The sequence below is a fragment of the Erinaceus europaeus genome (genome assembly GCF_950295315.1).
Source record: "Erinaceus europaeus chromosome 6 unlocalized genomic scaffold, mEriEur2.1 SUPER_6_unloc_50, whole genome shotgun sequence".
Classification (NCBI taxonomy): domain Eukaryota; kingdom Metazoa; phylum Chordata; class Mammalia; order Eulipotyphla; family Erinaceidae; genus Erinaceus; species Erinaceus europaeus.
In genome coordinates this window covers 279,723-303,572 of record NW_026647159.1, presented here as the reverse complement: position 1 = coordinate 303,572, position 23,850 = coordinate 279,723, and the positions used below count along the sequence as shown (strand labels likewise).

General features: G+C 43.4%; 1 long non-coding RNA gene across 1 annotated transcript; it reads right to left on the bottom strand.

Annotated features, from left to right (window-relative positions):
* Nucleotides 1-15,113: 15,113 nt before the first annotated feature.
* On the bottom strand, nt 15,114-23,627 carry LOC132536213 (uncharacterized). The gene is made up of 3 exons (XR_009547874.1): nt 23,609-23,627; nt 19,573-19,636; nt 15,114-15,144 (listed from the first exon to the last, which is right to left on the bottom strand). It is a non-coding gene; the product is annotated as an uncharacterized LOC132536213 (long non-coding RNA).
* Between the last annotated feature and the right edge of the window lie 223 nt (nt 23,628-23,850).

Here is a 23,850-nt window from a genome sequence, read left to right as displayed (position 1 = left end):
AGCCCTTCTGGGGAACTAGACTCCTCTGTAATGCTCTGTGAGTGCTGACATCAGCAGGAGCCCCTGTGTTCCACCTGCCAGTGACAAACTGCCTTGTGGGTCTGCTGTGTTGCAGCTCTTCTGTGGAGGAGGGTAGTCCAGAAGAGAAGAACCTAATGTTGCCTCATGGCCATATCCAGTTCTTCGGCTCTGGCAAATTCCAGAAGGGTCGGAGGTGGCAGAAAAGGCAACTGATCTTATATTCCAAGGTTTTGCTCATCTCCAACACAAAGTATGTACCTGCTCAACCTGAAGTTGGTGTAATGCACCAAAGTAAAAAACTCTGGGGTGGAGGAGTGGGGGGGGAATACAGGTCCTGGAAAAGGATGGCAGAGGACCTAGTGGGGGTTGTATTATTATGGGGAACTCTCAGGGAAAACTGAGAAAGATTATATATGTACAAACTATTGTAGTTACTGTTGACTATACAGCATTAATCCCCCAATAAAAAATGACTAAAAGCAAGAAATACACCCACCATCTCCTTAGGAGAAACCCAGATGCTTGCAGATCGCTGGGATAGAAGCTTACAGTGCTGTGCTCTATTCCCTCTCCAGGTACAAGAGTCACTTCAGAATCAAGTACTTGGTGCCCCTGATGGACATGAGGGTGGAACCAGCATGAAGAAAGCCGCGAGAGCCCACACATCACTGGTCCTGGGCTGGGCTGAGCGCAGCTTCGTGGTCTCTTTTCAGTAAGACTGCAGCCAGGCCCTGCCTGTCTCCTCATGACTCTTAGGGGGAGCACAGCTCCATCTGGGGGTCTATTAGCCACATGTTCTCTGACCCCCACAAGGACAGCTCTGTGCTCTCCATTGTCCTCCAATGGCTCTGATTCAGGCAAACACATGTAGCTGCTAAGATCTCTGCAAGTAGGGACCCGGGGATTTAAACCAGGTCCTTGTGCATGGTAGCATGTGCAGTTAACCATCTGCACCACCAACTGATCCCAAACCCAATTTCTCCTCCATTTAGAAGATTTCCTCGTCATCCCAGCAAACTGTTAAAGAGCAGGACCCCTCAGCACCCAGTGACCAGGACAGGCATCCTGGATCACACAGTCCCACCGATAACAATCAATGATGCTGTTTATATTGGCCGGCATTATAATATGTTTGTTTGAATTTTGTGCATTTTAACTTTTTTTCTCCCCTTCTCTTTGATTTCAGGTCAGTTGAGAAGATGGAGCAATGGTACAACAAGCTTTATGAGTATGTCCTTATTTCATGTATTTCAAATCTTAAAGTTCTCAGAATGCAGAGTCCTAGCAGTCAATGCCCATCGCTCTTGTCCCCCTTCTCTCCACGCTGTGATGGGAGCTAACATCACCCTGCACCATGTATTAAATGGCCCTGACTTAAGGGCAGATTTCTTCATGGGCTGGTACTCAAAGGAAATATACCTGCCAGCCCTACAGCCCAGGGAGGTTCTGGCCTGGACTCCAGGCAGGAAAGCTGCCAGGAGGATGGGATCTGCAGCCCTGGTCTCAGAGACCTGACACCATAGACATGTTTTCTTGGATCTGTCTCATTCTCTGGAAATACATTTGCATACTGTTTCTCTCATTAGATCTTGCACATATCTTCAAAAAGTTGCTATGTTGAAAAAGCATTGAAAAATGCTGAAATGATTAGCCAAACACAAGTTCATTTGAAAATAGTTTAACAGATCATTTTTCCTTCTCTCTTTTGGGTCACTGTGGAATCCATTAGAAAAATTTGCACTGCCGTTCTCGACTACCTGGACACCATCCTAGAGGAGGCAGAAGGCAACTGTGTGAGTGTTTCTAACACTAGAACTCACATCCCATGTTCCTGCTTTACATAGAAAGTGCTCTAGAGATGACGGAAGAATCCAACACTTATCATCCAGAAAGATGTGTTTTCCTACTTACAGACATCTCTATAGACACAAAAAAAGGGAGTCAAAACTGTATGCAACATTCTCTTGCATATACAGAGTGGTTTGCATTGCTCCCTGTGGATTATTTCCCCCTGGAATGGGTGACTCTACTAATTAAAGAGAAAATAACAAGCTCAGTTTTCTTTATGCTACTGGATCAAAAGAAAGCTAGGAGGGACCAGGCAGTGGTGTATCTGGTAGAGTGCACATGTTACCATGCAAGATGACCTGGGTTCAAGTCTCTGAGTCCTACTTGTGGCAGGGGGAGGTTCATGAGTGTTGAGGCAGTACTGCAGGTGTCTCTCTACGTCTATGCCCCTTTCTCCCCCTTCTGCTTCCCCTTTATCAAATAATATGAAAAAAGAAGACAATGACAGCCAGGAGCTGTGGAGTCATGATGCAGCCACCAAGCCCAGTGGCAAAAGAAAGTACATTGAGTATCATTTGTTTTCTGTAATTGCAGTACAATAGCTAAGATATTTACTATGGGGAACTAAGACATTCTCTTACCCACAATTTCAGTAGTGACTGAATAATGGTTAATAAACTTATACAACTATAGGGGTAGAGTTCCATGCTCATCATCTCCAATTTGTAAATGTACTTCTTTCATTAAGTTAGAATCTTTCAGTCATGTGACCTTGGATATTTTTTCTTTCCCATCTTAAATCTTTCCCCATTTTCAGGTATGGACACCATCTTCTTCCCTTGGAGTTCTTTTGTTTGTTTTACTATTGATAAATACAGAAAGAAATTGAGTGGGATGGGGAGATAGAAAAGGAAAGACACAGAATCACCTAGAGCACTGCTTAACTACTCATGAAGTATTCCCCTTACAGGTGGGGCCTAAGTGTTGAATGTGGGTCCTTGTCCATGGTAATGTGTGTGCTTAATTAGGTATACTGCCTTACCTGGCCCTGAGGAGGGTTCTTTCTTCCTTTCTCTCTTTCTTTCTTTTTTCCAGAGCACTGATCAGCTTTGACTTATGGCTTATAGTGGTCTGGGGGATTGAACCAGGGACTTTGGAGCCTCAGGCATGACAGTCTCTTTGCAAAAACATTATGCTAAGAGGTCCCACTATGTTATTCTCATGAGATCCCACTTACAGATATACTACACCTATGGATTCTGTCTGCATGTCCCTTGGATACTGTGTGCTCTTTTTACAATTCTTTATTGCATTAGGATGGGATCATTTTTAATGATCTATCACAAACCAATTCCTCCTTAATTTCTCATCTTCATTAACAGCTTAGTATGTCAATAAGGCTTTCTGGCAGGGCAGTGGCACCCAATCCTGGCTTCTGAACTTGGTATGGTGTGTGCCGAACTAGCAGCACAACTGCCTAACCCTCTTTTTTTTATTTCTTCTTTTGCATAATTTGAAAACTGCATCATATCAGGGTTGGCCTTCACTCTGCAGCATTGATGCCATTTTCCTGCTTCTTCATACACCAGCCAATGCTTCTCACGTGGAGGGGGCAGTTCAAAGCATTTGATTAGATAGTTGACATTTTAAATTAAAAAGTATTTAATCAGCTGGGAGTTACCTGTGTGTATATACCGAGTCTAGAAAGCAAGCAGGAAGAAATCCACATATCCTTGTCAACACACTTCTAAACATGCACTGAAAATCCAAGGATTCACTAAAATCTACAGTGTTGACTCAAAACCACAGTCACTCCCAGGGGTCAAGTAGCTTTGTTACTGGACACAGGGCTCTATCTCTCTCTAGGGAAACAGAGCTGCTGGGAAATATGTTGTTCCACTGCTCACTCCATAGGCTTATTGTGACCCTGACTTCTTTCTCTCCCAGGAGTTTGAGGAACCTGATCAGGGGTCTGTGAGTTCCAGGATGGAAGAAACCACAGAGCCACCTGCAGGTGAGTGTCAGGGCAATCTACAAAGAGGCTGACTGGAGTGAGACATTAACTGCAAAGGCTCAGGGAAAATGGTTTCCAGCTTAGCTTCAATACCTTCTGACAGGGAAAAGTGCAGGCAATAGGCCTCCATGCATTCAGCAGACACTGACCAACTCACTGCTCTGTAACAGGCTCTAATGACAGCCCTTGCTTCTTTACTTCTCTGTGGCAGACAGGGCTGCTCTATAGAGGTCTTCCTCATGAGGAATTCATTGCATTCTAGGCATAGGAATGTATAACAGAATCTTCCTCTTTACTTTGTCAACTCTTCTCTTGGGCACATGCTAGGGCAGGGTCTCTTGTCAGATTCATGGACACAGAAACACAGCCTTCTTTGCACAGATGGTCCAAAGAAGGCCCTTCTGTCATCTTCTACAGTGAGGTGAGTCTCTTCATGGTCATCCTGGACCTAGATTCAGTTTCTCTCCATGTAGGTGGCAAACATCTGAATGAACACGAAGTGGGCCAAATGCCAGCCACGGAGGGGCTTCCATTAGAAGCACATGACTCCTGCAGCCTCCAATGTGGAGACCAGCAGGGGAGAGGGGACCTGCTGGGTTCCTGCATATGCCTCCTGCCATGTCATATCTCCTTCATGAAACAAGCTCATGACACTGAAAATCAATCTCAAGGAGGGAGTGGGGGGCAGGATTGGCAAGGACCCAGTAGCCCCAGAGAAAGCCATGCACGTCTCCCCGGAAGACACTGCTTCCTTGCCATACTCTAGCTAAATCCTGTGGTCATGATGGGCTCATCCCAACCACCTCAGCCTAAACATATGCTTGGATTTCTCTCCATACAGATGGTGAATACCACCATGACAATGGAATGGCTCCACTGCCTGTAACTGAGGACCAGTCAAAGGAACAGGAAGTCTCTGGCTTGGATTCCAGCTGCCAGGAGTCCTTCCTGTTGGAGCAGCTATTTGAAGACACCCCAGGTTAGTTCCTCTTCAAGCCCAGATCCCAGGTCAGGACCAGCAAAGGAGAGGGAAATTGAGCACTTTGCTGCAAGTGCCACCTCTCTGGAAATTTCTCCCCTCCTGAAAACAAGCTCATGACACTGAAAACCAGCCTCACTGGGGAAATGGGACCAGAATATACATCAGAATAGTGACCTAGCATAAATTCTACTTCCAAGTTTCTAGAAACATCTTATTTCTCCAAAAAAAAAAAAAAAAAAAAGACAAGGCCAGTTAACACACCTTCAAATCAATAAAAAGTAGGGAGTCCAGGTCTCCTTTCTCAAATCCTCAAAGATTTTCCTGCTGATATGCGGAATCATCTCCTACACTAAAGACTCGATTTGCTTTCTTCATCCGTCCCTCTACAAAGGTTTCAGTTAGGAAGTAGACCCTCCGCCCCTTGGTTCTCTATGTCCTTCATCCTCTCACTGACTCAGCTCCCTAGGGCCCCTCCTTTGTCCATTGCTAATCCCACTACTATGTTCACAGGTCTCTGCACTGGGGATGACTCTACCAGGACCCTGGGCATCTCTGTTGACAGAGGCCACCACAAGAGCATCTTGGTGGCTGTGGACCAGAGGGATGACACTGTCTCCACCCTCCATGATGTGGAAAGCATCAGGCAGAGCTCCGTGTTCAATTATCTGCACGGGGGCCCCTCATGGCCACCTTTGCTGGACCTCACTGCCTCTGAGCTCATAATTGAATACTTGATGGGTTGTGGGGACAGGGCCACCCACAAGCTGTCACTCTACAACTATGCCCTGAGCCACCCCATCATCCACTCAGTTCTCCTGCATCATGCCCGTGCTTTGTACTGGCAACCACAAAGAGCTTAACAAGGAAGACACGGAGAAGTGAGGCCCTCCATCCTGGTCCCCTTCCTGCTAGATGTAGGTGCCTCCTTCCTGACTGATGCCAGTGGTTAAAAGGTGACCAGGCTCCTGGACACACCTCATCTACACCATGAGTCTGGATGAACCTAGGCCATGTGAGATTAATTCGAGCAACTAGTCTGTGTGAGACACAAGGTGTTCTGGCTGATTAAAACAGGAGAAGAGAATCCCATCCCAACAATGGCAGGACTTTACTCATTCTCCTGGTGGCAGCACAGTCTGGGTGGAGGCTGCAGATTTTTGCTGTATAGAGAGGAAAGGTTTCTACTATATGCTGACTAGGCTTTAATATATTTAATTCTTTTCATAATAATTCAATTTAGCCAGGAGAGTGACCCCTACAGAAAGGCTCACTGATGGACCATCTCAGGCCTCTCTGAGCAGGATCCAGACAGCCCCCTGTCTACACCCTGCTCAGCTGATAAGGGCTCAGGGCTCCTCTCAGCACCTTGCTGGGGGCTCCCCTGGGAAGTCTGCAATCAGTGAGGCCACCTGGGTGTCTGTTGGAATGCCTACAGCCAGCCTTCCCCTTTGAAGGACTGACCACTTCTTTTCCCTGTCAGTTTATGATATCCAACTGACAACAATTATTTTCCTAATCCTTTGCAGGATTTTGACTTAGTTCTCAGTCCTGGAATCTATGTGTAAGCTTCCTGGTGGAAGACATGAAGCCCTCTGACTAGGCAGTTCTTTTAAACTTTTTGTCTAGTGGGGTCAATATGAAAAATGTCAACATTCCACATCCAGCTCATTTCATTTGAGTCATCTTCCCTGATGCCTTCTTACATCCTAGTTTGAGAGTCTTTCCACAGAAATCTCTCTCTTATTCCTTTCACTGTATGTATGTAGTTATAGAATCTTTTAATGTATCTTCTTGTTGATTGTATTGCTATAATAAATATCAATCCCTGACTCTGTGCCTTATATGACCCCTCTCTTTGCTCAGGGCTCACATGAAACCTTGGTGGCCTCCTCTGGGCAGCTCTACATTAGCTGAGGTCCCATGTGTCTGCAGGCAGCTAACAGCTCAACTGGATCTACTTTCTGTGTGTTGCCTGTTCCCCAAGCCTCTACAGGGTGGCACTGAGCTTCTTCAATGCTGGAAGAAGAGTTCCCACAGCCAGACAGCCACTGAGGTCTCTACCTCCTTCCCACTTGTCCATGTTCCATGGGCCAGAGCAAGGACATGGCTGAGTCTGCTGTCAGCCCAGGAGGAGACAGTAGCAGAGACTAAAGATGGCGCATTTCCGATTTCTGGATGGCTATTACTGTGATCAGCACATTTCACTGCAAAATTCAAGGTGACACCTCTACTACCATAGGACCTCAGCTACTAGCCTTTTACTCCTTAGCCCAGCACTTCCCAGACAGATGCCAAGTGTGGGGACAAATGGTCATGGAATAGCCACTCATTATGCTGACACTGGTATCTGTGCAACATGTGCAAGTCAGAAGGTCACAGGTCAAAACTGGCCTCCTGGGGAAATGAAGGTCACTGTTCAACCTGACTGCCCTTTCTCTTTTTAGGATGATTTAGTGCTACACTGTCTACTAAGAACTTCAGAAAATATAACATTCAATGAATGGTCTTTCAAAGAGAAGTGACATTTTTAAACAATCAAGTGCACATTTTCCAAAATAAAAAGTACAAAATTTCTAAAATGTCAGAATATGCTTTTATCATAGTTAAAAAATGAAAACCTGTGTACACTACTACCACACCTGAAAATTATACAAGTTTAAGGTCGGGAGTCGGGCGGTAGCACAGTGGGTAAAGCACAGGTGGCACAAAGCAGAAGGACGAGTGTAAGGATCCCAGCTCCCCACGTGCAGTGGAGTCTATTCACAAGTGGTGAAGCAGGTCTGCAGATGTCTATCTTTCCCTTCTCATCTCTGTCTTCCCCTCTTCTCTCCATTTCTCTCTGTCCTATCCAACATCAACAAGAATACCAACTACAACTAAACATGGGCACAAAAGAATAAATAAATAAAAAGTTAAAAAGCTCAGAAAGGCAATAAAAAAGATAGAAACAGGGAGACGGGTAGTAGAGCAGTGGGTTAAGGGCATGTGGCTGAAATGCAAGGCGTAATGATCTGGGTTCTAGACCCCAGCTCCCCACCTGCAGGGGAATCACTTCACAGGCGGTGAAGCAAGTCTGCAGGTGTCTTTCTGTCCCCCTCTCTGTCTTCACCTTCTCTGTCCATTTCTCTCTAACCTATCTAACAAGGACAACAACAATAATAACTACAAAAATAAACACAACAAAGGCAACAAAAGGGAAAATAAATAAAAATTTTTTAAATGCACCTTAAAAAATCTTCTTTAAAAAAAGATGGAAACAATTATTTCAGTCCCAAATCACTGAGCATGGGAGTTTTTTTTAAATATTTTTAAATAGTGACGCACATTTTTATGCTACTTATAAATACAATCAACATTAGAGTTTCTTTTGCACCTCCTAGATAGTAAATGAACAAGTGTAATATTTTTATGTATTTATTGACTACCTGTACTTTTTCTGTACCCTATTCATAATATTTGAAATCCTCTAGAGGCCAATGTGTCATTTTCTTCTTGATGTTTCATTGTTGTCGTTAATGCTATGGCTTCTGCTCATTAGCTATAGGACTCTATCATCATTATCAGCTGTCTTCATTTAATTTTATTTATTTTATTCATATATAATTTATATATCATTTATGTCATTTTTTATTAGCTACAGGACTCTAACATCATAATCAGCTGTGTTTACTTTATTTATTCATTTTGAATGTATGTAGAGACAAAGATGAAGAACCGAGGTGCAGAACTGTTCTACTATTTATAAAACTTTCCCCCCTCCCCGCCTCACGGGTGGAGACTGGGGTTGGAACCAAAGTTACCAACATGGCAACTTAAGTGCTCTACTGGGTGATACACAAACTGCCCACTTTTCTCAATTTTTAAGAACTTCCCATAGTCTTGAATACTCAGATTGTCTCCAGGCATGTCACTCATCTGACTTCCTTATCTTTCACTGTCCCTGCTGGGGAGCCAGCATAATGGTTCTGCATGTCACAGGCTTTCATGCCTGAGGCTCTGAAGTCCCTGGTTCAATTATCAGCTCCACCATAACCTGGAGCTGAGCAGTGCTCTGTTTTTTCTTTTTCTTTCTCTCTCATTAAAAATATAAATTACATATTTATATTTTTAGGGTGCAGGCAGTGGCACACCTGGTTGAGCGCATATGTTACAGTGCACAATGACCCAGGTGCAAGCCTCTGGTCTCTGCCTGAGGTGGGGAAAGCTTCAAGAGCAGTGAAGCGGGGCTGCAGGTGCCTCTCTGTCTCTCGCCTTCTCCATCTCCCCCACCCCTCTAGATTTCTCTCTGCCCTGTCCAATAATAAGTAAATAGTCTGTTAAAAACATATATATGCACTTTAATTTCTAATATTAAATTGTATGCTAATCTCAAGACACACAGCTATGCTTATATAGCTATATAGTTGGTAAGTCAAAATATGGAACCAACCTAAAACAGACAACTAGATAACTATGTTAGAATGGGGCATGGCTGGTGATGCACACAGCTGACACTGCTCTTACCATACACAGGAACCTGGGTTTGAGCCCCTGCTCCCCACCAGCAAGAAGAATGTTTAATGCGTGGTGAAGTACGTTTAAAAGTCCATCTCTCTCTTTTTTCTCTTTTTATTTAATTACCCCCCCAAGATAATTGCTGGGGCTCAGTGCCTGTACTACAAATCCACTGTTCCTGGAGGCTATTTTTTCCTTTTGTTGCCCTTGTTGTTTATCTTTGTTGTAGTTAATATTATTGTTATTTCTGTCATTGTTTTTGGACAGGACAAAGAGAAATTGAGAGGAGAAGACAGAGAGGGGGAGAGAAACACAGACACATGCAGACCTGCTTCATCCCCATGTAAAGTGACCCTTCTGTAGGTTGGGAGTGGGTGGCACCAATGTAGATTCCTAAACTGGTCCATGAACTTCCTACCATGGGCTCTTAACCCACTACACCTGTCCCCTTCCTTTTTTTCTTCCCAATCACCTCTTAATTTCTCTCTGTTCTAACCCATAAAACAGAAAAATAATGACCATTACTCATTCTACCACACCACTGATAAACTTGGTGATAATAAATAATAATAATAATTTCAGGTATATAGTTAATAGAAAAATATTTTCTAATTTAAAAAAAGAGATAGCACCATGTCCTTTTGGACAAGGAATATAGAAAACTGAAACAAATGAACTTGGAAAAAAGTGAAAGAAACAGCAGCAGCCAAGCTAACTTCTAAGATTTTGTGAAAACTATGGTTGTTCCTCTTGTGGACAGCAGTACAGAACTTTGGCAATAGGTCTGGTGTCACATCATGGCTGTGCATCTTATAATCTTATAAAGCATTACTAAATCCCTAATACAAATGTTAAAAAAGATATTTAGTTATAACTATCATTTTCCTCCTTTATGCCTCTGGTCTTTTTAAAACAGTTTTTGCAGTTTTAACTCAGGAAGACTAAGTGCCATTGCAAAGCAGAATAAATTTAAACCTGTAAGTTATAAAAATGAAAACAACAGAAAATAACTACATATCATACTCAATCAGAAAATACCTTGGGAAGGAAAAAAGACATGCACAGAGCCAGAACAATCTCTACTTATACTAATATGAAAACAGAAAAGAGAAGCATGAAAAGTTGTTTGTGGCTACTAGTGATTTTACAACTGCGTAGTATCAGACACGACTTTTTCCTCTGAGAGAGGAAAGAAAGCACACATCTTCTGCCCACCAGAAGCCACAATTCAAGTGTAAACAAGCATAATGTTAGCAACATTCAAGCAGCAGTGATTCTAAAGAGTTACTGATGAGCTTCAAACCAATGGCAGTCATGATGCTGAGAGTACCATGACGAAAGGAATTCTAGTGGGTCTGAAAAGAGAAGAGTACCAAGCCTCCTTTAAAGGACACTTAGACTTTGATGAAAGCATAATAAAGGGAGGAAAAGCACAGGTGTCTCAATGAGTTCCATGAAGCTTTCCTGACATGGTAAACTAACCTCCAAACCCAGCTTCAGCTCACAACAGCTACATGGCAGCACTCAGGGCTGCTCCTTGCTCCTTCAGGTCCCTGCACCAAACCTTGGTGCTACAAGTCCATTTTGCAAACACAACTGCAGCGACTGGGAGGCATCATAGTGGTTATACAAAAGGTTTTCATGCCTGAGGCTCTGGAGTCCCAGTGGAACCTCTGGCATGACCACAAGCAAAGCTCAGAGGTGCTCTGGTTGTTTTTAAAAGCAGAATTACTGTGACCCAGGAGGGAGCTCAGAAGTCAGAAAGCAGGACCTGCAAGCAGAGGATCCTGAATTTGGTTCCAGCACTGAATGTGCCAGAATGATGCTCTGGTATGTTCTCTTGAGAAGAATTTGACACAAAGAAGTCACTGTTCCAGCAGGTGTAGAGAGCACATTGGTTCTGCAAAAATACTCTCACACCTGACACTCCAAAGTCCCAGGCTCAGCAGCTCATACCATCATAAAATGAGCCAGAGTTGAGCAGTGCTCTGGTAAAACAAACAAACAAACAAATAATACAGAGAGACAGAGAGAAGGAGTGAGGAATAATAAAGAAAAGGGAATTTATAATAAAGAAAAGTAATATCCATGATGTAGAAAACTGAATTTTCACTAATTTGTAAAGAGCAGCTATGCCTATAACTGGCATCTAAAGTCAACCTATCCTCATTCCAAGACACTGTTTTGCAAATGCTACCTGTGAAAAACAGTTTAAAATAATGTGGAAAATGAACCCTTTAACACACATAGTTCACCAAGTAGAGCAGGCTGCCCAGAATTGGGCCCTGGCCCTACATGGGAAGAGAATGGACCAGGAGAAGTTTGAATGTAGTCAGTACACCATCTGTCTCTCTTCACCTCTCTTGTCCCTCTGTCTGAATGAAAAAAGCAGCCTAGAAGTGGTGAAATCAAGCATACAGGAGGTCCTAGATCCACAAGGTTAATAATGCTTGAAGTATAAATGCAGTACAATTCCACTTAACTAGAGAGGGACATTCACTGATGGAATGAAAAACCATAAATGTAAATAAAGCCCTCACACTTCAGGATTATGCAGTATATAAAACAATCTTAAATGTTTCTTAGAACACTGAGTTCCTTAGCAAAAACTTCTCATACAACTATGTGTATGTGTATATATACAGATACACACTTCCTTACAAGCTGAGATTCATTCATGATGCTACCTAATCAAGGATGGTTTTTGTATTGCTACAGCCTTTGAATATTTCCTATGACTAATAGCACTAAGTTAATACTTTAAATTCTTGGAGATAAAATAAGTCTAGCAGAGACACCAGATGTACTGCAAAACCTTTCTAGAAGCGATTTCAGAAGAGTATTAATCCTTACTGTGTTAGGGCATTCATAGTCCAGAATAAATGGAGTTTTCTCATGTGTGCCTGGAATGGTATTCTAATCTTTTTTTTTAAATTAATTTTATTTATTTTTTGAGAGCAATGCAGAGAGAGAGACACACACACACACACAGAGAAACACCAGAGCACTGCTCAGTTCTGGCTTATGGTGGCATGGGGGATTGAACCTGGGACTTAGGAGCCTCACGCATGAGATTCTGTTTGCATAACCATTATGCTCTCTCCCCCACCCGGTATTATTAACTTTAAGAGAAAGGAAACAACAGTAACTCACTCCCTGGCCCATTTTGGAAAAGGTTGTTACCCACTAGATGATGAGACAAGGACCGGCAGAGTAATTGAATTCCAGCCAAAGCCAAATGGGCAAAATCTAAAACACATGAGGTATTTGTAAAATTAAGAACAATACATTTAGGGAAATAAAAATAAATGACTGAGAGGCTATTACTATGCACTATATACTGATCTAAAAACTGTATTCTACATAACTTCAGTTTAATCCTAACAATACATAAGTGAGCCACCTGAATTAGGAAAGTAACATCTGTCCATAAAATCTAGTTTAAATTAAGGACAGTAGAAGTTCTTTGTGTGGAAAACTAGAGTTTAGTGCTTAGTCCCCAGAGTCTGCAGATGGGGTGCAGGGAGTTCAGTGGACTCCGGTGGAAGACAAGGTGTTGCAACACATTTTGAAAAAGGGAAGATATCAATTTCTGAAACACTGGTTTATGAATCTACCTCAACTCAAAACAGCCTATTGTTAATCTTCAAAATTCCTTTCAGTTTTTTTTTTCTACTTGAGAAAGAATGATTTAAAAATAGTAGTTATCAAGTGGGCACAATTTCTCCCCATCTCTGACAGTCACCTGCACACTGACTCCACAGCCATCTTAGCCTTTCTGCCACCCTTGGGCAGAGTGGGTATCTCCAGCACCCACTCTTCCTCTTCCTGTTACAGCACAAGGCCTGGTCTTGTTGCAACAGGCCAAGCCCAGTCTAAATTCTGCCATGTATCTGGCTTTTTTCTTGCTAATTTTTTTTTAAATGAAGGGAAAGGGCATTTAAAAAATATAATTATTGGTTTATTCCCTTTTGTTGCCCTTTTTGTTTTATTGTTGTAGTTAATGTTGATGTTGTTGTGGGATACAACAGAGAGAAATGGAGAGAGGAGGGGAAGACAGAGAGGGGGAGAGAAAGATAGACACTGGCAGAATTGCTTCACTGACTGTGAAGAGACTCCCCTGCAGGTGGGGAGCCAGGGCCTTGAAACTCTTCCTTTTTTCTTAAGTTCCATCTATAAGTGAGATTGCCAAATACTCATCTTTCTCCTTCCAACAAATGGTACTAAACATGGCCACCTGAAGTTCCATACAGCAGGACGCAAGAGGATGATTTCTCCATCTTCAATGGGTGAGTAGACTTCCCTTGTGTATATGGACCACAAGCATTTAAAACACTCCCCTCTGTTAACCTTCGGGGTTGCTCCCGGATTTGGACCCACCTGTGCACTCATCACTTTGGAGACCTATTTGTCTCCTTTTGCATGGCAGTTTTTTAATTCCTCTGCTTATTTCCTTTCTGTGTGTGCCTAAGTTGGGCGCGCGCTCGTGCGCGCGCGTGTGTGTGTGTGTGTGTGTGTGTGTCTGTGTATGTGTATTTCCCACAGCTAGAAGGCATTGCTGTCTCAACTTACCTGACACCAACATTTCATTCAAATGCTTCTAATGTAACATTGACTCTGACTGGCCCGCTCTGGGCTTCCAATGTGGGAAAGGGCCCACAGTCCCTGTGTGACACAGTGTCTATCTGTCTGCAATCACAAGGCCAGCACTGCCACCTGGTCTCTCTTTAGTGGGGATCAGTCAGATTTCTCTCTTTGACATCAAATGGGCCAGATTGTTCCTTAGTTCTCATTTCTTTTGTTTTTTTATACTTTCCTTCTCTTCCCTCCTTCATGTCTCTCTCCCTCTCCCTCTCTCTCTTCCTCTCTCTCTCTCTATATATATATATATATTTGTATACTGCCACATGTATTTATGACCAGAAAGCACCTCATCAATACCCTTTGCTACCTTGTGTGAGTTGAGTAACTATTGCAAAGTTACCAGTCACCAGCAGACTCTAGCAAGTGTTCAGACTGGTCAGGACAGGCAATGCAGACAGGTTGTTTATGGTGACTTCTCAACTGAAGTTGAACAGCCAAGGTTTTAACACAATGGCTCCCTTAATATTCTGTGATGTCTGAACTTAATCCACTGTGGGAGCCTGGACTTGTCGGTCCTCTAGCTACAGCCTGAGCCTTTCACGAACAGGAGGTAATGAACACCTTGCTGCTTTCAGAAATTCCAAAAGGGACCAGGGTGAATCTGGGATAACAGAGAGTACATGTTCCCCAGCATGAAGACTGAGTACAAATCCCTGGGCCCTTTACAAGGGGAAATGCGAGGATTTATGATATGTATACATTTCACTTTCTTGCACTCTGGTCTGGTAAGAGACACAGTGCACAGAGACAGAGTCCTGTGTGAGAGAGGCTCCAGAGACAAAGAGGAGGAGCCACTATCTACCTACAGCCACTGAAAAATAAACACCCTCCCTAGCAGTGAGCTGGGTCTGATTTCACAACAGGAAGTGTCCCCAAGTTGGACTGTGGGTGGGTCTTGGTCCCTGCCTGTACCACCCCCTCACCCCTACAGGTGGCTTTCAATGTCAGGAGCCACATCAGGATGGCAGTCATGGGCCCAGAGGGGACACTTGCAGAATGGCTGGGGTTCACCAGTGCTCCCTGATGGTTCCTACTCAGTGTCTGGGCCTGAGGACACACTGACCTGAGTTCTCCTCAGAGGTCTGCTCCAGATGGCAGGGCTCTGCGATGATGGGGACAGAAGTGGAGTCTTGTGGTCTCCAGCTCAGCAGCTCAATAGTTGGCAGCTCACTCATTTCCTATCCACAGTCTTGTTGATGCCCTACAGCGAGAACAGTCAACATGCAGACTCAGGCTGAAGAATGGTACCAATCAGGCCAACTCACCTTAAGCTAGTGCCCACATGGTGCATTAGGTCCTCCCACTGGGCCTCAGGATGGAGCCACTGTGTCTGTGGGAGGATCACTGCACTCAGCCAGGGAAACCCTACAGAAAGCAGGTGCCCAGGCATAGAAATTGCTGAGTCCATGGGAGCAGGCTTCCCAGGTTCCCTTGCTTAGAATGCAGACATCCCTTGGTACAGGGTGCAATAGGAACTTTATATTACGTGATATCTGGGGTGACATTGCACTGGGTTTGTCTTTCTTCCAGTAGAGGAGGGAGATAGATCAAAAATAACAACAAGAGGCTGGGAGGTGGGGCACCAGGCTGAGTGCACACATGACCATGTGCAAGGATCTGGGTTTGAGTCCAAGTTCCCAACATGCTTAGAGATGAAACACGCTGCAGGTGTCTATCATTCTCTATTCTCTTTTTTCCCCTCCAATATATCTTTATTCAATAAAATAGACAAAAAAAAGGAAAATGACTGACAAGACCAGTGAATTCATGGTGCCAGTAACCAGCTCCACTGAGTTACAGGATAGCAGAGAGAGAGAGGGAGAAAGATAAAGATAGGGAGAGGGAGAGGGAGAGAGAGAAAAGCAGCAACACAACACTGACAATTATTTCCATCATGTGATGAGGATTAAGCTTGAACCTGGATCTGGCACAGGAAAAGCAGGTGACTGTGCAGTAAGAGGGCTCTTCTCCTGGGCCCATTAGTAACTTCTGATAGGATCGTGCCTGAGAACACTCCTGCTCATCCATGCCCAATACCATTGAGAGCTTTATATCTATGGCAGATTATTGTCAGTTCTGACACTAAATGTGTCCTTCTTTAGAAAAGATTTGATTTATTATTTCTTGTGAATAAAGATAAGAGATATTGAGAGGAGAGATAGGGGGGTAGAGAGATAGACTGGAGCCTGTAGTTCTGTTTCACTGTCCATCAAGGTTCCCTGTTGCAGGTGGGGGCTAGGGACTTGAACCTGGATGCTTGTGCACTGTAATCTGTGCGCTCTACCAGATATGCCACTGCCTGTAAACTTACATTGCCCTTCTAAACTGTTCCTTTACAGAGATCTGTTAAGAAGTCAAACAAATGAAGGTAGGAACACTGATGGCTGCTGTGATTAAATAACTGCAATGCATTGTGTGGAATTGCTCTGCTCACTATACTGACACATGAGGTCAGTCTAAGAGACTTTAAATGTTTCTTTTCTTTTATTATTTACTTAACTGCTATGTCTTGTGACCCACTATTCCAGAAGATCTTTTCTTTTGAATCCTTTATAAAGAGACAAGGTGGCCGGGCGCTAGTGCAGCAGGTTAAGTGCACATGGTGTGAAGCTCTAGGACTGGCCTAAGGATCCCGGTTCGAGCCCCTGGCCCATAAGTGGAGAAGCGGGTCTGAAGGTGTATGTCTTTCTCTGCCCTCTCTCTCTTCCTCTCCTCACTAGATTTCTCTCTGTCCTGTCTAACAACAATGATAGTAATAACAAAAACTATTATAATAACAATAAAGAACAAGAGCAACAAAAGAGGAAAATAGCCTCTAGGAGCAGTGGATTCATAGTGCAGAGCACAGAGCCCCAGCAATAGCCCTGGAGGCAGAGAAAGAGAGAGAGAGACAGAGGTTTTGAGATAAGAGATCCAGGCTCACTGCAAGCCTCCACTGATCATGGAGTCTCCCCTCTGTGCTGTTTGAGCTGATCTGATGTGCACCTAGGGTGTGAACCTGGGGCTACCTACACAATAAAATGAACTTTGCTGTGGGAGCTCTGTGCCAGTCCTAGAGTGTCCTTCTCCTTGTCAGGGCTACAAAAGAACAGCAGGCACCTTGCTCTATGCTCCCATCCCACTGCTCCTCCCAGCCCATGAAGTCACCAAAGAGAGAACACAGGGGACTGAAAACCCAGAAGCCAAGTACAAAGCCAGAGCTGACACAGGGAGTAACTGTGCATAAAAACAGTGGCTAGTACTTCATGCTCAGGATTGCTTTCCCTTGCCCTTCCCAAATTAGAGAAAGACAGTTTGCTGTGGTGTGGATTTGAGTTTTAAAAATGTGGTACATTTCTTTTTCTTTTTTTTTCCTAAAATGTTTTCTTAAAGACATTTAAAATTATTTATTTATTTATTTCCTTTTCTTGCCCTTGTTGTTTTTATTGTTGTAGTAGTTATTATTGTTGATGTTGTCATTGTTGGATAGGATAGAGAAATGGAGAGAGGAGGGGAAGACAGAGAGGGGGAGAGAAGGACAGACACCTGCAGACCTGCTTCACCACCTGTGAAGTGACTCCTTTGTAGGTGGGACGGTTCATTTCTTAATGAGAGAAAGAGAGAGAGTAGAGAAAGGAGGAGGAGGAGAAGGAAAGAAAGTTGCAGAACATCATTCTGGATGGGTGCCCCGACCAGCAGGGCGGTGAACAGGGGCTAGGAACCTAAAAAACCTGCAATGAAAGGGACACAAGACACGAACAACGAAGCAAGACAGGTTTCTGATCAAGCTGCAAAATTTGATTGTGTTCACAGGCATTATAAGGCTTTAGGGAAGGAGAGGGAATGCTGGAGGAGGGGGAGGGGGAGCAAACTTCAAAGCAGAATGTTCCTTGCAACAAATGGCAGAAACCAAACTGTGTGTTGACTCACTTGATTACTGATAAATGGTTTACCTGAGGGAAAATGGCCTGCCCATGGGGGAATTAACACTTGTCTCCAGGGATTCCATTGTCTCAAAGCTTATCATCTATTAAGCAGAGAAATGGCTCCTGGCAGATGGGCACTGAGGATGCTGCACTAAGCAGCTCACAGTCCTCTGACATTGCTCTAGCTTGCAGTCTGGGAAATGGAGCTCATTTCTGAGGTATAGAGAGGAAAGTATCTTTCAACTCTGATCTTCTTGAGAATTTAACTTGGACTGTAAATGCACATCACTAAGAGGGCTGGGAACTCAGTCTGAGAAACACCAAGTGTAGGTGTTCAGCACATGAACACCTGAGCCTGGACACTAGCCTCTCTCTATGTTCAAATGCTGAGGACAATTTGCCATGGAACCGGGGTTCAAGAAATACTTCTGTGTAGACTCAGAGGTGTGACCTCATTTGAAAGGAGTCTCAGAAATACAAGGGCCTTTTTTGTAAAGAAATATACTAGCAAGGGCAACCAAAAGGAATAAATAAATAAATAGACTAGCGGAATCCCATACTGAAAATAAAAAGCTGTGAGGAATAGAGAGTGTAATCTGTATTTCTTTAAACATCAAGAAAGAAATACATGATTAGTGAAGTAAATGAATAAATCAATTAACATTTTTTTTCTTTTCCTGTTTTTTTTTTTTTTTGCCTCCAGGGTTATTTATTCCTTGGGCTTAATAAGAATCCACATTTTCTGGCGGCCTATTTTTTAATTTTATTGGATAATACAGAAATTGAGAGTGGAGAGAGAGGGAGAAAGATGGACACAACTGCAGACCAGTTTCCACTATTGTGAAGCAACCCCCCTGAGGTGGGGAGTGGGATAAACCTTGATTCTTGCATAGGTCCTTGTGCTGACTACTATGTGTGCTTAACAGGGTACAGCGCCAGCCCCCTCAACATATATGTTTTTTAAATTTTTATTATCTTTATTTATTTATTGATGGGATAAAGACAGCCAAAAATTGAGAGGGAAAGGGGTGATATGCAGGAAGACACCTGCAGCACAGCTTCACCACTCATGAAGCTTTCCCCCTGTAGGTGGGGAACAGGGGCTTGAACCTGAGTCCTTTAGCATTGTAACATGTGCTCTCTAATGGGTGTGCCACCACCCAGCCTCTCTCTCAAAACATTTTTTCAAGACAGCACTTCTTGGTGAAAAAAAATAGAGAGAAGATTTCACCTCTCTGGCTAGCAACCATCAAGCATGGCTAGAGGTGCAGAGGTGCAGGTCTGAGGTTTGTTTTTTTTTGTTTTGTTTTGTTTTTTCCTGAGAACATGTAGCCGAAAATGTGGAAAGGGGATGAAAAAGACACTGGGAACAGGTGAATTTGGGACAGGGGTATTGATGCCTTTACATTGTACAATGCCTGTTTTCTATTTTCATTATTTTAATAAAGCATTTTACCTAAAACAAATTACACTGTGATGACAAAATGAATAGAAAGACCCAACAACTATATTGTTCCCAAGATTTACAAATTGGTATATTCTTCAGTGTATTAAAGAAAACTTTTAGGAAGTCAGGTTTGACTTTTGTGCCACAGTAAGGGCTGGTCAGGATGGATGAAATGTGTGAAGACAATAAAGCTTAATACTAAACAGCAGCTATTGAGAGAGTTTTGAACTGCTATTTTAAATCTAACCATCCTAACTTAGAATATCTTGACACTTACCCATCAATGTGTCTGGAGTCTCATTTTCCTTAGAAGTCAGACACATCTAATGCTGTGCAGGAACCTTGAATTAAAAAAAAAAAAAAAAAAAAAACTGGAGTTACAACCCACCTTTCACAAGATCTACTTGAAGAAAACTTGTTTTTAGCTTCCCTAAGGTTCACAAAGAATGAATCAACTAAAAATATAAATTCTTTTAGCTCCACAGACTTCACTATGGTTGGAGAGTAAACATTGCTGATTTCAGTAACTCTTTAACTGAATGCATAAGAACAATATATGTTTAAAAGACTAATGTCAACACTTGTATTTCTTCTTGCAGTGTGACTGTTTCCTTGTAAATGAGAGATATATATTCTAGCAAATTCAGCTCTTTGCAAATCAAGTTTAAATATGGATCATAGTTTAAAATATTTTCTTGCAAGGAAATATATTGTATCCACATAGCAGGCAAAGTGCTCCTTATTGTAGGGGCGAGGAGTAAATGCCTTGAAAGTGTGAGCAACTTTCAAGAGTAGAGACCATGTCTCAAATGATCTAGAATTCATGTTAACTAGGCAAAAAACTGAGGTGGTAATTACTAGGCAGAGGGTCCCAGGACAGGCAGGGAGTAGGGATGAGGACATCTCCTTGGTTGGAGAGAGGGGAGAGAGTTTAGGGAATCATTCCAGCCAGATGGGTGCTGGGTATGCCGTCTCTCTGTTTCTCTATCCTTGCCTTTGCCTCTGTCTCCATATATATAAAATCAGGCATCTCATAAAAAAATATTTTAAAAGATAAATATAGCTCTGAGCATGATCTAAAGAAATGCATTTCTGAAAAAACTGATCAAATTATTAATCTGAGTCTATATGAGAAATAGTCTCATTATTAGTAAGGTACACCAAAGTCATTAAAGGCAAATACTGGGGGCTGGTGGTACACAGTAGGTAAAACACATATGGCTCAAAGCACAAGGACTGGCATAAAGATCCCAGTTTGAGGCCCCAGAACCTCACCTGTTGTTGGTATGTTTCTAATTCTACTTCTAAAAATCTTTTCTGTTTCATTTGGTTTAAATACCCCCTGCTTAACACTGCATTCTATTTACATAACACTGTATTCTATTTACATAACCTCTGTTAACATGCACCACCCTCCCTCCAGGGCATTGGTGGTTCAGTGGTAGAATTCTTGCCTGCTCCGCCCCCTCTCCTTGTCATACCCTGATTTTCACCAGTCACTTTTCTCTCCACCCTCTGTATGTCACATCTTGTTTACACCCTACTTGGAAAGTATATAAAGACAACATTGTTCGTTTTAGTGAGTTGTGAGTTGGTAGTTGTGTTAGTTTAGCTTAGCTTGGTATAGATTGCGCTGCATCCTGCATGAATAAAGAGATACTGCATACAGCTCAACCATGAGTCCCTTGTCATCTGTTACCCGCCCGTGAAGCCAGCCCTTCGAAAACAACAACCTGAGTATGTGGGAGGTCACTTCACAAACAGTGAAGCAGGTCTGCAGGTGTCTTTCTCTCCCCCTTTCTGCTTCCTGTCCTCTTTAAGATTCTCTTGTCTAATCCAACAACAACAGCTATAACAACAACAACAACAACAAGGGCAATGAAATGTGAAAAACAGCTTCCAGGAGCAGTGGATTTGTAACAGATGACAAGGGACTCATGGTTGAGCTGTATGCAGTATCTCTTTATTCATGCAGGATGCAGCGCAATCTATACTAATGTGGCGCAAAATGCAAGGACCTGCTGAAGGATCCCAGTTCGAGCCCCCAGCTCCCTGCCTGTAGGGGAGTCGCTTCACCGGCGGTGAAGCAGATCTCCAGGTGTCTTTCCCCGTCTGTTCCCCTCCTCTATTTCTCTCTGTCCTGTGTAACAATGACGACATCAATACTAATAACTACAACAACAATAAAAAAGGGCAACCAAAGGGAAAATATAAAAAAAAATAATAAAAACAAATGGGAAAAGATACACTGAAATGCCCAGCAGCATATGGCTAGCGGGCATCTCTAGGGGATACTGACACATATTATGAGGCCAGTCACCGCAATGAAGATGTAACTGGGGCGATGCAGGGCCATCCCGCTGTACTGTGGTGCACTGCGGCACCCAGGCTACTACAGACCCGCACGGATGGGGGACACTGAGCTGCACCCAGGGCCAGCATGGATGGGCACCGCAGTATCACCAGGGCCACGCGCATCTGCATGAACAGGGATTGCTGTCAGGTGGCTTCTTGCTGATACAAGGGGAGAAGTTCTGCTCATCCAACAGGGTTCCCAGGGCCTGGGAGTTCCTGGTAATGCCATGGAATCCCAACCAGGGGACTCGCCCATCAGCAAGGACACCTGTGAACAAGACACTGAGCTCTGGGAGGAGCAGAGGAGGAGGTTCCTGTCTGCTCAGTAGAGGCTTGGAGAGAATGGAGGACAGCTAAATATGGGGCCTGGGGCAGGTCCACTTCCTACTGAGGCTCAGTAGGACAGACAGGAGGGGACAGCAAACTCCTATTTAATACATCAGGGGATTCTCCTACATCATCATGGGAATATTTGTTTATAGATGAGTTGATACACGCATCCTGGTTTTCCTACCTGAGACCCAAGACTTCTAAATGGAACCCAAATATAGTCTCTTACAAAGGCTTTCGGCAAGAACGCTCTATTCCTTGATGGAACAGAGCCTTTGTGCAATCTTACAATAGTGACTCCAGAACACAGACAGTCAGAAAAGGAGTCTCATCCCAAGAAGGACTGTCAGGCTCAGCTGTATTGTTAATTACAGATAGACATGCCCTGGTGTAGACTCTGATTTTCTGTGACTGATGACAATAGATGGTCTATTTTATTTTTGCGGGGGCAGGGCAAATGGAGATGATTAAACAAGTTAATTTAATGCAACTTCATCCTTCATCATCTGTTAAGGCAAGATTCAAGTACAGTTTCCTCAGGTTTCAGTGAAGTAAGAATGTTATTGACAACAACAACAAGAACAAAAAGCTGAACTATATGTTAATAAAGAGTCATCTTAATAAAAGGTATGTTATACGATTTTCATTCTTGGTGTAAGATCTTTTTTCTCAAGATAGAGACAGAAAAACAGAGGGGCGAAGAGACAGACAAATAGACAGACAGAGAGACAGAGAGAGAGATGGTGCCAAAGCTTTTTTCAACATGGAGGGTCTAGGCTTGAGGCTTTGTCATACAAAAGCAAGGTAGTGCTTTATCTAAGAGAGCCTTTTGCCCTTCCACTGATGCAAAAGCTTATCGAATCTTTTTTTTTTTTTTCTGTAGTAGGAATATTAGAAGCATAACATGGAATCATGGGGGAATATGAAGCTGTTGAATTAAAAACAAATAGTCCTGACAATCAACATCCAGTCAATATGTGAGAAGTAAGTCAGTGGAGTGAGGTCAGAGCCACATTCTAGCTGAGTCAAGGCCACTTCAGCCCAGGCTGTGCTCAGTCCATTTCACCCCCCCCAATACTCTCTGTGCATGGGAGTTCCCCACTACAAGTATGGATTGACAGGCCTGGCAGTGCATCTGCTCCCACGGTGGCCAGGATACTGGACACACACTGGGGTGGGGAAGGTGTCTTCCCAGGCCCTAAAGGTCCTGCTCTAATGACAGAACAATGCACCTACAGAGCAGCCCATGGAGGACAGGATCTGGGCATCTGGAATAAAAGCCACCTCTAGCCTGTGGACAACACGAGACCCAGGGAGTCATTTCATCTGGGAATCAAAGTCAGCACATAGCATCCAATGCTCATGTTCAAGCTGATAATTGTAGGGCCTGTAAATTATCTCTTAAATATCCATGTCACCCCTGGCAGAAAAAGGGTTGGCCACACTGACCTAGAGCAATTCCCAAAATAAAATACCTTTCTAGAAATGACTTGGGATGAGAATTGGGTCCCTGCCTGTAACCTTCCCTGAACCCCCGCACCCCCCACATGCGAATGGTCCTGTGTCATGATCCTGCTTCAGAAAGGGAGACATCCCAGAGAAGGCACTTTGGGAAGGCTGGGGCTCACCTCTCCCCTGCTGGCTCCTTCTCTACTGCCTGGCCTTGCAGACCTGCTGCCCTGGGGTCTCTGAAGTCATCTGCTCCAGATGGAAGGGTTCCTTAAGGGTGGGAAAAGACCATGAAATGGTGAGTCCAGATACAGTACCTGAGGGTATTCTGAATGATCCTTTTACATTTACCATTTTTTTCTAGGTTACCTCAGTAAATCATAAGGGACAGGGACCTGTGAAAACACCATTTGTAAGGATG